General features: G+C 38.2%; 1 protein-coding gene across 1 annotated transcript in view; it reads left to right on the top strand.

The window, feature by feature from the left end:
- The first annotated feature begins 6629 nt into the window (after positions 1–6629).
- The window catches only part of LOC140921241 (galanin receptor 2a-like), a 99590-nt gene continuing 96993 nt past the window's right edge, over positions 6630–9226 (top strand). Inside the window, exon 1 of the mRNA XM_073371222.1 lies at positions 6630–6718. The gene's annotated coding sequence lies outside the window, so the exon portion shown is untranslated. The remainder of the gene's footprint in view (positions 6719–9226) is intronic.

Below are 9226 nucleotides of genomic sequence, written 5' to 3' on the forward strand. Positions count from 1 at the left end.
CTTCCAGCTCCTTAGCTAATTTTTGATCAACTACTTGGGACTGTTGTCGTGCAGATAACAAATTAGGAGATTCATAAGATCTACTTTGACCAACCGAAAAGAGATGAAATCCATACTTAAATCCATCAATTAAAAACATTCACTTTTGAAAGTCGTACCCTTCTAGCAAAAAGTCAAGTCGGTTTACCTTTACTGGTGTTGGGAGTGGTAGGATTGGCAGCAACAGGTTTTCCAGTGAAGTTACCAAAATTATGGCAATTTATCATTTGATGAGTCTTTTGACATAATGGGCATGAATGCTTAAAATTACATCTAACACATTTTAAGCCTTTATGATACTTCCAGCAATAACCTTTGGGAACTCGAAAGCCTGACTTCGATTCATCCTCAAATCTCTTTATCTGTGAATAATATTATTTTTGGATGGCTGCGATCTAATCTACAACTCCCAATGCACTGCACCCCAAGAACATGCTTTGAGGTCTTTTTGTCAGAGATATCGAAAGTTCTCGTCATAATATCGCCAGTTATATCCTCTTGCTGCCAAATCCCTAATAGTTTCACTATACTTCATTAAAAAGGGGGCTTCAACAGGATATCTCTGTGTGTAGACACCCACAAAGATTTGGTAGGCTGTGACCCACATTTCAATTGAATTGATATGTTTTAACTTTTGCTTTGGCTCCAATGTGATGCGTGGTTGGTCATTTGATGATGCCATGTCATTTGAAAGGCATAGAAGGAAACTGTCATGTTTTTTCTTATTATGTGCGAGCAATCCAAAATCGACATATTCATGGGCCCATATTTTTCTTTTTAGCCTATCACAAACTGACATGTCAATGGGAATGTCTGATGACACAAAAATATCTTTAGGCTTATACTAGTGCTTCCTGACAACCTATCCAATACAGTCGCAATCGACCCCTGTACAGTTGCGGCTGATGTGCTAGCCTGATCTGAACTATTTAAATTTCAGAAGTATTAACCTGAGAACCACTTAACTTATTGATGACTGGTTCAGCGACAACTGACCCCTGTACGGCTGAGGCTGTTTCAGGCAATGAAACATTTCCAGTACCTGCATTATCATTGAATTGTGTATTTTGTTATTTTTGTAATACTGCATTTATCACCCTCTCAATCAAGTCATCAATGCCAGCATACGGAGGACCTGCTGGGCCTGGGAGCTGATCTGCTTGTTCTTCATTCTCCTCCACCCGTCTACGGCGACTAGCTGTCTGTTGCTCGGACTCTTGCAAGATAGTAGTTTTTCTCTTCAATCTAGCTGATGCCCGGCGAGACATCCTGAAACGTAAAATAGCTCAACACCAGTATACATGTAAGCTAGAAACATATACAAGCTTTTCCATTGCTAACGAGGTCATTATGCCCAAAAAGAACCAATCCAGATTATAAATTTCAGCAAATGCCCAATGACACAAGTAAAGTGAATGCCCATAGGCATGGTATGAGTAACAAAACAACATCCAACAACAACATTAATCAGGGAGTTTAATTATCAAATTTGCTCCATCTAAATGACTGAAGAAGATCTCAACATGATCAAAAACAACAACTTCGAGATAAACATGGCATAACCGCCGATTTCACATATATCCGAAATATATAACATGCCTGTTTTTATAGTACCATAAAGAAAACCTTCCGACAACCTCTGGTTGGGAAAAATATATAATACTAAACATCTAGCTCGGTCAAGAAACTATGCACTGCATGGTACAAATTAAACCCAAAATTAAACAATGAAACAGGACATCACAACATGAACTTATACATGAACTATGGCATGGATGGCTTGGCAGACTACACATGTTGCCGGAACATATAAAATGCCTGTCCCTATAAATGCCCTAAAAACATTCCAAGAACCTCTGGTTGGACAAATGCAAAAAGACCAAACCTGTAGCTTGGTCAAAAAACCATGCACTGCATTGTACAAACTCAAACTTACATAACAAACAGGACTTCACAACGTGAACATGTACATGAACTATGGCAGGGATGGCTTGGCAGACTACACATGTCGCCGAAACATATAATAATGCCTGTCCCTATAAATGCCATAAAAAACATTCCAACAACCTCTGGTTGGACAAATACAAAAAGACCAAACCTGTAGCTTGGTCAAAAAACCACGCACTGCATTGTACAAACTCAAACTTACATAATAAACTGGACTTCACAACATGAACATGTACATGAACTATGGCAGGGATGGCTTGGCAGACTACACATGTCGCCGAAACATATAAAAATGCCTGTCCCTATAATGCCACAAAAACCTTCCAACAACCTCTGGTTGGACAAAAACAGAAAGACCAAAACCATAGGTTGGTCACAAATCCATGCCGAAGCATGGCACAAAAACATAATTAAACATGAACATTCCAACAACCTCCGGTTGGACAGAAGTGAAAAGACCAACAATGTAGATTGGTCAAAAATCCATGCACAGCATGGCACAAACACAATTAAATGACAAAACAGGACATAACAACATAAACATACATCTAACAAGAACGGAATTTTTGCACGTCCCAAATACAAAACAACATACTTCAGTTTGTAATTTATGATTGGAAATACAATCACAGTTTTATTCACATCGAAATGACCATAAGCTGTCATTCAATTTGAGTTTTCAGCTGAAATTAATAATTTCTGTTATATCCATTTGGATAATATCGACATTGCCAACAACATAAACCCACAATGTATTTGCCATGAGCATTACTCACTCAGACTTATTCAAAATGTACACAGTATGATTCCAAGTCACCACTGGGGCGACGAACGAAAGAATGACCAAGTATCATTACTTTCGGGACACACAAAGCTATTTTGGACGGAAAGGAAATAATTTATTTGAAAGGTCAGATCGCTCGTATGTACAAAAACCGAAGCGATGCGACACCAGCCAGAAATGTTGTTCAGAATGGTTAAAAGTCATTAAAAACCAATTGGAAAGTGAAAATGGGTTGCAAGTTACGACCATCGATGCAAAATTCAAATCAGTACCCTCGATTCCATGTTCCTATCCTCTTTCCAAAGTACTGTACTCATAAACTATGTAACAGTCCGGAATATCCCATGTTTTGCGCACAGGATTCTGGGATCGCCAGGGGGCAAACATTGCGAATCGCTACAAAGAAATGTATGGCGTGGAGTTGTTTCTCCGTTAAAAGCGGTGTCTTTGGACATAGAATGCCGCATTTTGCCGTGATTTTATGAGAAACGGAGGTCACTAATTCTGGTGCGTTGAAATTTCAAGTTTCTGTGTGCATAATGCGATAAATTCTATCGATAAACACTCCTTGCGTGAGGTTGAGTGTGAAATTTATGTTTACTGAATTTACACAGACATGAAGAATTCGAAGAAAAGGTCTCGAAATATATAGTGCAAATTTAGGTATACATGTAGGGGGATTGGTTCATGTAAGCGTTTAAGTTATAATTACGTGTGGTGATATTTACGACGAGTGTAACTACGCTTGGCCGCGATCGCCGCTGTACGGCGCTTTGCGGGTTATGACTAGACAACAATCGTAGGTATGTACGTGGCCATAAAAATAAAAAATCCTTCTTTACTTTGGTATAAACAAAGTGACATCTACAAAATATTTCATGGAAAGTGCATGGTATTTAATCATTAGTAGATGAGGCAGAAATCGTACGAACGAGTAAGATTTCCGATACAAAGGAGGTGAGTTTGAAAATAAATACCAAGTTGATGTGCGAAATTCAGAGATTCTATATCTTCCTCAAAATGATTGGAAAAGGCATTAGAACTCTTCGGTGCTCTGGATCATGACAAAACAATTCGCTTGTGTTTTTTTGGCGAGAAGAAATCAATATACTAATGTGCGGAAGATGTTTTTGCTTTTAAATTTAATACATATCAAATTCGACAATACATAAGCTTACCTTTGATCGTTGTCACAAACCGGCACAGCATTGTGATCGCCGCCGAGCGGAGTGTAATTACACTTGTTGTAAATATGAGCACGTGTAAGTACAACTGGAAAGGCTTAAATGAGTCCACATTCTCCGCTCATTTATACCTAAGTTAGTACTAAATATTTCGAGACCATTTAGTGAATTCACAGTCGACCTTTCGCAAGAATCAGTGTTTATCGATAGATTTCATCGCATTGATCCGCACCAACATTGGTCACCTCCGCTTCTCATAAAATCATGGCAAAATGTTGCATTCTCTGTCCAAAGACACTGCTTCTAACGGAGAAACAGCTCCACGCCATACATTTCTTTGTAGCGACTTGCAATGTTTGCCCCCTGGCGATCCCATAATCCTGTGCGCATAGCTAAGTGTCCGATTACTGGAAAAAGGACAGGGCCAGCTGGTCACGCCACTCTTTTCAACCAATGAGAAGGTGCCCTTGTGTTAATCAACAAACAAATCAAAACATCGCCCCAGTGCTCAAAAATTTTCACAACAACGGACGGAGTCGACGGACAAAAATTAAAGATGAGCTTACAGTACTCGTCTAGGTTTCGCATTTAATATTTCAAAGAAAACATTTCATGTAAGAGAATAAGAGCATTATTCATTGCAAGGAATCATTGGGGTGTTCGAACTGATTCCGGACCGATCGCAGTGGTCGTGGCTTCACTGGCATGGTTTGCAAGATTTTTGATAGAAACAAACTGGTCCCGTGTAAAAATAGCCTTAGAAAGAGTGTGAAAATTTGTTGAGATCATACAAAACAGGATTGGTACTACCTATTAGCTTCTACAGGACAAGAATCAAAGAACCAGTCATCATAAAAAGAATAAAAAGTAGTTCAAATTTATTAATTTTATTTTTCTTGTTTGTTTTTTGGTGTTGTTTCGTGTTGATCTTTTCTTGCTTGCTGTAGTACCTGCAATGTTTTAATTTGATCCCAGATTCAGTGCATGTTCAATGAGAAGCGAAATACATTGAAATTTGCCTTCTTCCTTTGATTGTTTGTTAACGGTGGATGAACATTTGGAGAATCCAGCAACATTAAATCTTTTCAGATTTGGTGAATTTCAGAAACAAAGCTGTTACAATCTACCTTGCGCTTATGATCTTCAATTTCATCCCCACAAATTCGGCAAAATTAGGCGAGATGTTGGACGTGAATATCCATAAGACTAATAAAGTTGTTTTGGCCTTGAAAAGAAAAAAGGCAAAGGCTCGTACTAATGCGAAAAAAAGTAACAACACGGCTCTGTGAGAAACCCGGGAATGGAAAACGTACGTGTTTTGGACCTCGGAATTCAAAACTGGTCTACCAAAATTCTAGGTTGTCTACCATCCCCACATTCAACATGATAAAAGTTAATCGATATGACAATCAATAAATATATGACAATCGTAAAAAAAAACTGTGAATCGAAAAATAATACATACTTGTTCACCTACCTTGAAAACCGACCAGTCTCGCCCATACATCACGTTGTTTAAAAGAAGAAATAAGCCACAAAATGTGCTGAATATTTCACGAGACACTTCCAATATGGCTTCCGATACGCTGTCCACTTAAAAAAAATTGTGTATACCTCATGAAAAGTCTTAAAAATATGCCTGAGAGCCTCGAAACGATGACTGATTCTGTCCGACTCCGTCCGCTGTTTTGAAAATATTTGATCACAGCGGCGATGTTTTGATTTGTTTTTTGATAAACACAAGCGCCCCTTCTCATTGGTTGAAAAGTGTCGCATTACCAGTTGGCCCTGTCCTTAAATTTAGGGATATTCCGGACTGTGTAATGCTAAACTGTCGCATAAAATTTTATTTGAAGACAAATAATGCATTTTGTGATAGCATGATAAGAAAATTCCTCTATTTTTCGCTAATATCAGTATGATTTTTAAGAACGCCCGAAGCGTGCAATACTCTCGCACCTCGGGTCTCGTCCTTTCAATTCCCATCACAGGTAACCCAAGCTCGAAATATGAGCATCGGCGAGCATCGGCATTGATGCATAACATTCAAAATATAAGGATTTGTATGGGAAAAAAACCTATCTTTCCTGTAACCTACGAAAATGAAAGGATTTCAATAAAAAACAGCTTACCTTACTTAAAATGTGCGTTACGTCTCTCCTGTGTGTTGCACGGGCCGATTTATGGCCGTTTTATGGGTTTTTATGTTAACGGTTTTCTCTCTTTATACAGTATATAAAGGTTTATATAGAGAGAAAACCGTTTACAGTACAACCCATAAAACGGCCATAAATCGGCCCGTGGACCACACAGGAGAGACGTAACACACATTTTAAGCAAGGTAAGCTGTTTTTTATTGAAATCCTTTCATTTTCGTAGGTTACAGAAACGATAGGTTTTTTTCCCATACAAATCCTTATATTTCGAATGTTACGCAACAACGCCGATGCTGGCCGATGATCATATTTCGAGCTTGGGCTACCTGTGTTCCCATAAGGAAATTGAGTAGACAAACATTATCTGTTATCGAAATCGAAAGTTATTGCGGTGTCATTCAAGAATAAACTTTGAAAGGGTAGAGGTTAACCTGAGTGGTTGATTTTGAGAAGCCAAATCCCCAGTTGATCAACATTTCCGCCGACAAATCTAACAAGAAATATCAATCAGATCTTCAGAAGCAGAGCACTGAACAAGTAATAACAGGAAGGTAAAATCTTAGCGTTCATCTTCTAGTCGAGTTTGGTCGTAAAGTGTTTCAAATCAGGTTAGCTTTAATTGAGCGAGGTATGAATTGCATGTGCTTTCGTTATATTTAGGTACATTTAAAATATCGAACATTTTGTAAATTGTAAATATTTCCGGTAGCTTCATAGCTTTTTTATTAGTTCACTAAAAATATTGAAAATGACTTTTTATTTCTCTATAACATCGTTTCGAACATTTTCGAGAATGTTATGTTGCACCTCAAAGTTCGTATATTTTGAAATAATCCTTAAAAGATTGGGACTTAATTTCTGTACGTGTGCGACTGGATTTATTTCAAGGAGAAACCAAACTTCAAGCAAACTGCAAAAGATATTCTTTAAACAATTTAGCTAAAATTGATTAAGGGCGGTTCATTTTCATTAGGAAATGTGCACAATATTTGCAAGCGGAAGCTAGTTGTGTTCTAACACGTATACGGAAGAGCTGTGGACAAAACTGTGAAATTTTGGAGCATCTTTTTACAGCTCCACTTCCCCATTTAGCTTTGCCTATGTGTTTGCAAGACGAGCCTTGATATGTAATGAGGTATTTTGAATTGGCACCCGCGGTGATGTAGACAAAATTTTTGAAAATTTGGAGCTTTAATCCCGATTTAGCTTCGCCTAGGTCACGAACGCTGACTCAGTTGTATTTGCACCCAAGACAGAGCTCTTTGGAGATAAGTTGAAGAAATCATTTGCATATTTCAATAAAGGCGAGCCGCCAAAGGTTGTTTATAGCTCAAGGAGCTGTCACTATCTTAAGTACTCACTGTGACCACCTGACCCAAGTTACATATAAAAGACGGATAACACTATCCACTGGATAAAACACCATCCGTAGTAGGGCTTCAGCAAACTTAACCTCGTTGGTGTATAGGTAAAGGTATAGGTATAGGTAAATCATTGATATGCGTATGGGTCTAGTCAATGACGTCACCAATTGTTATAACCTAGGGAAAAAAAGTGCCTTCCTCCATACTAATTAAGTGCCTAGTCACTGCCTTCCTCCATATATAATGAAGTGGATAGGTTTACTAATGAGCGTCACTCTACTTCAATAGAAACAATAGGCTTGCCTAGACCTGCCCCTGAAGTAACTTGAGCTCGGTTGTCGGACAGTCTATTAAAAGGAAAATAGGAATAAGAGAAGCGATCACCTTTTAATTCCGTTGCTACTGTACAATTGACGTCAATTATTGTACTGATATCGGCAATTTCTTCCAAAATTTGGTCAACGGTAGCCAGTTATGAGGAATCAACCGGGGGATTTAAGCCAATCAGAAACAGAGAAATGTTTCGAGTGCATAATAATAAAATTAAAATCATTATCAGATCCTAGTCGCATAAAATAAGACGGTTCCAAAATACAATTTCCTTAATAATATTTCTACCTTGCGATTGCTACTGATTTTTTTTCTATTTCTACTGTGTCGTCTTTAGATGTTAAACAATAAAAGCGCTCCAAGCTATCTGACAAATATGTCGACACCGACTACGCCTCCAGCTTCAGCTGTAGCTTATTCCTACCTGCTGCCAGTAGCGTTTGGTTTTATTGCTGCCCTGGCTCTTATTGGTAACGGTCTTTTTTGCATTCTTATACTGAAGAATTATCGGATGCTGAGATCTGCATATAACTTGCTGATATTCAGCCTGGTTGTGACAGACATGATAACAGGTAAACGTTTTTAGAAATCAAATCAGTCTTTTCCGAGTGTGACTGAGAAACTATTAGACACTAAGATCTCTATACATGAATTACTATTAGTTACACCTGGTGACGAGTTTGAAAGAGGTTTCCTTCTTTGATGAAACGGAAATAATACCGTAGTTGTAGCATAAGAAATAATTCCTATGCAAACACAAATTAGGATTTTGCAGCAAAATATGAACGCCACTATATTTTATTGCTATTAACTAAGTTCTTAAGAGCGACTGTCTGTAAATATCGACCAAAATTGCTCAAAAGTCGGCTTTTTTGAACGACGTCGACGACCGAGCCCAACGAAAACAGACTTTAAACAAGTACAGTGGTGTGTTTTATTAATTTAAGCATCCGTCAAAAGGCATAAATATGTTAAATTTAAGACGGAGACGACCAATATTAAATAATTAGAACACTTTCTTTTTTCTTGCGAGTTTTCCCTTTCAAGTAATTATGTCTACATGATACATGTACGTTTCAATGTATTACTATCACGCTTATAAAGGTACTTTGTAACGAACGTTTCAGAAAATACTTTAACTCGTTTCGATCGATGATGAAACACCATCGTCAAAAACAAATCGCCAAAATCTACAGCAAAGCGGAAAATAGAAAAAAAGTGGCTTTTGACTAATGCTAAAGCAGGAATAGCTGCAGCGTGAGTATGAGCTTTTAAAATGTCAAATGCTCCTAAATGGACATCTATAGATCCCTCGCATCGGCATTGGAAAAAAACTCTCCAGCCCACTATGAACTAGCCTGTTCCAGGCGTAGTGGACAGTGGATAGTGGATAGTGGACAGTGGCGCGAAATGGAGAACGGA

Source organism: Porites lutea, chromosome 12 (genome assembly GCF_958299795.1).
Source record: "Porites lutea chromosome 12, jaPorLute2.1, whole genome shotgun sequence".
Taxonomy (NCBI): domain Eukaryota; kingdom Metazoa; phylum Cnidaria; class Anthozoa; order Scleractinia; family Poritidae; genus Porites; species Porites lutea.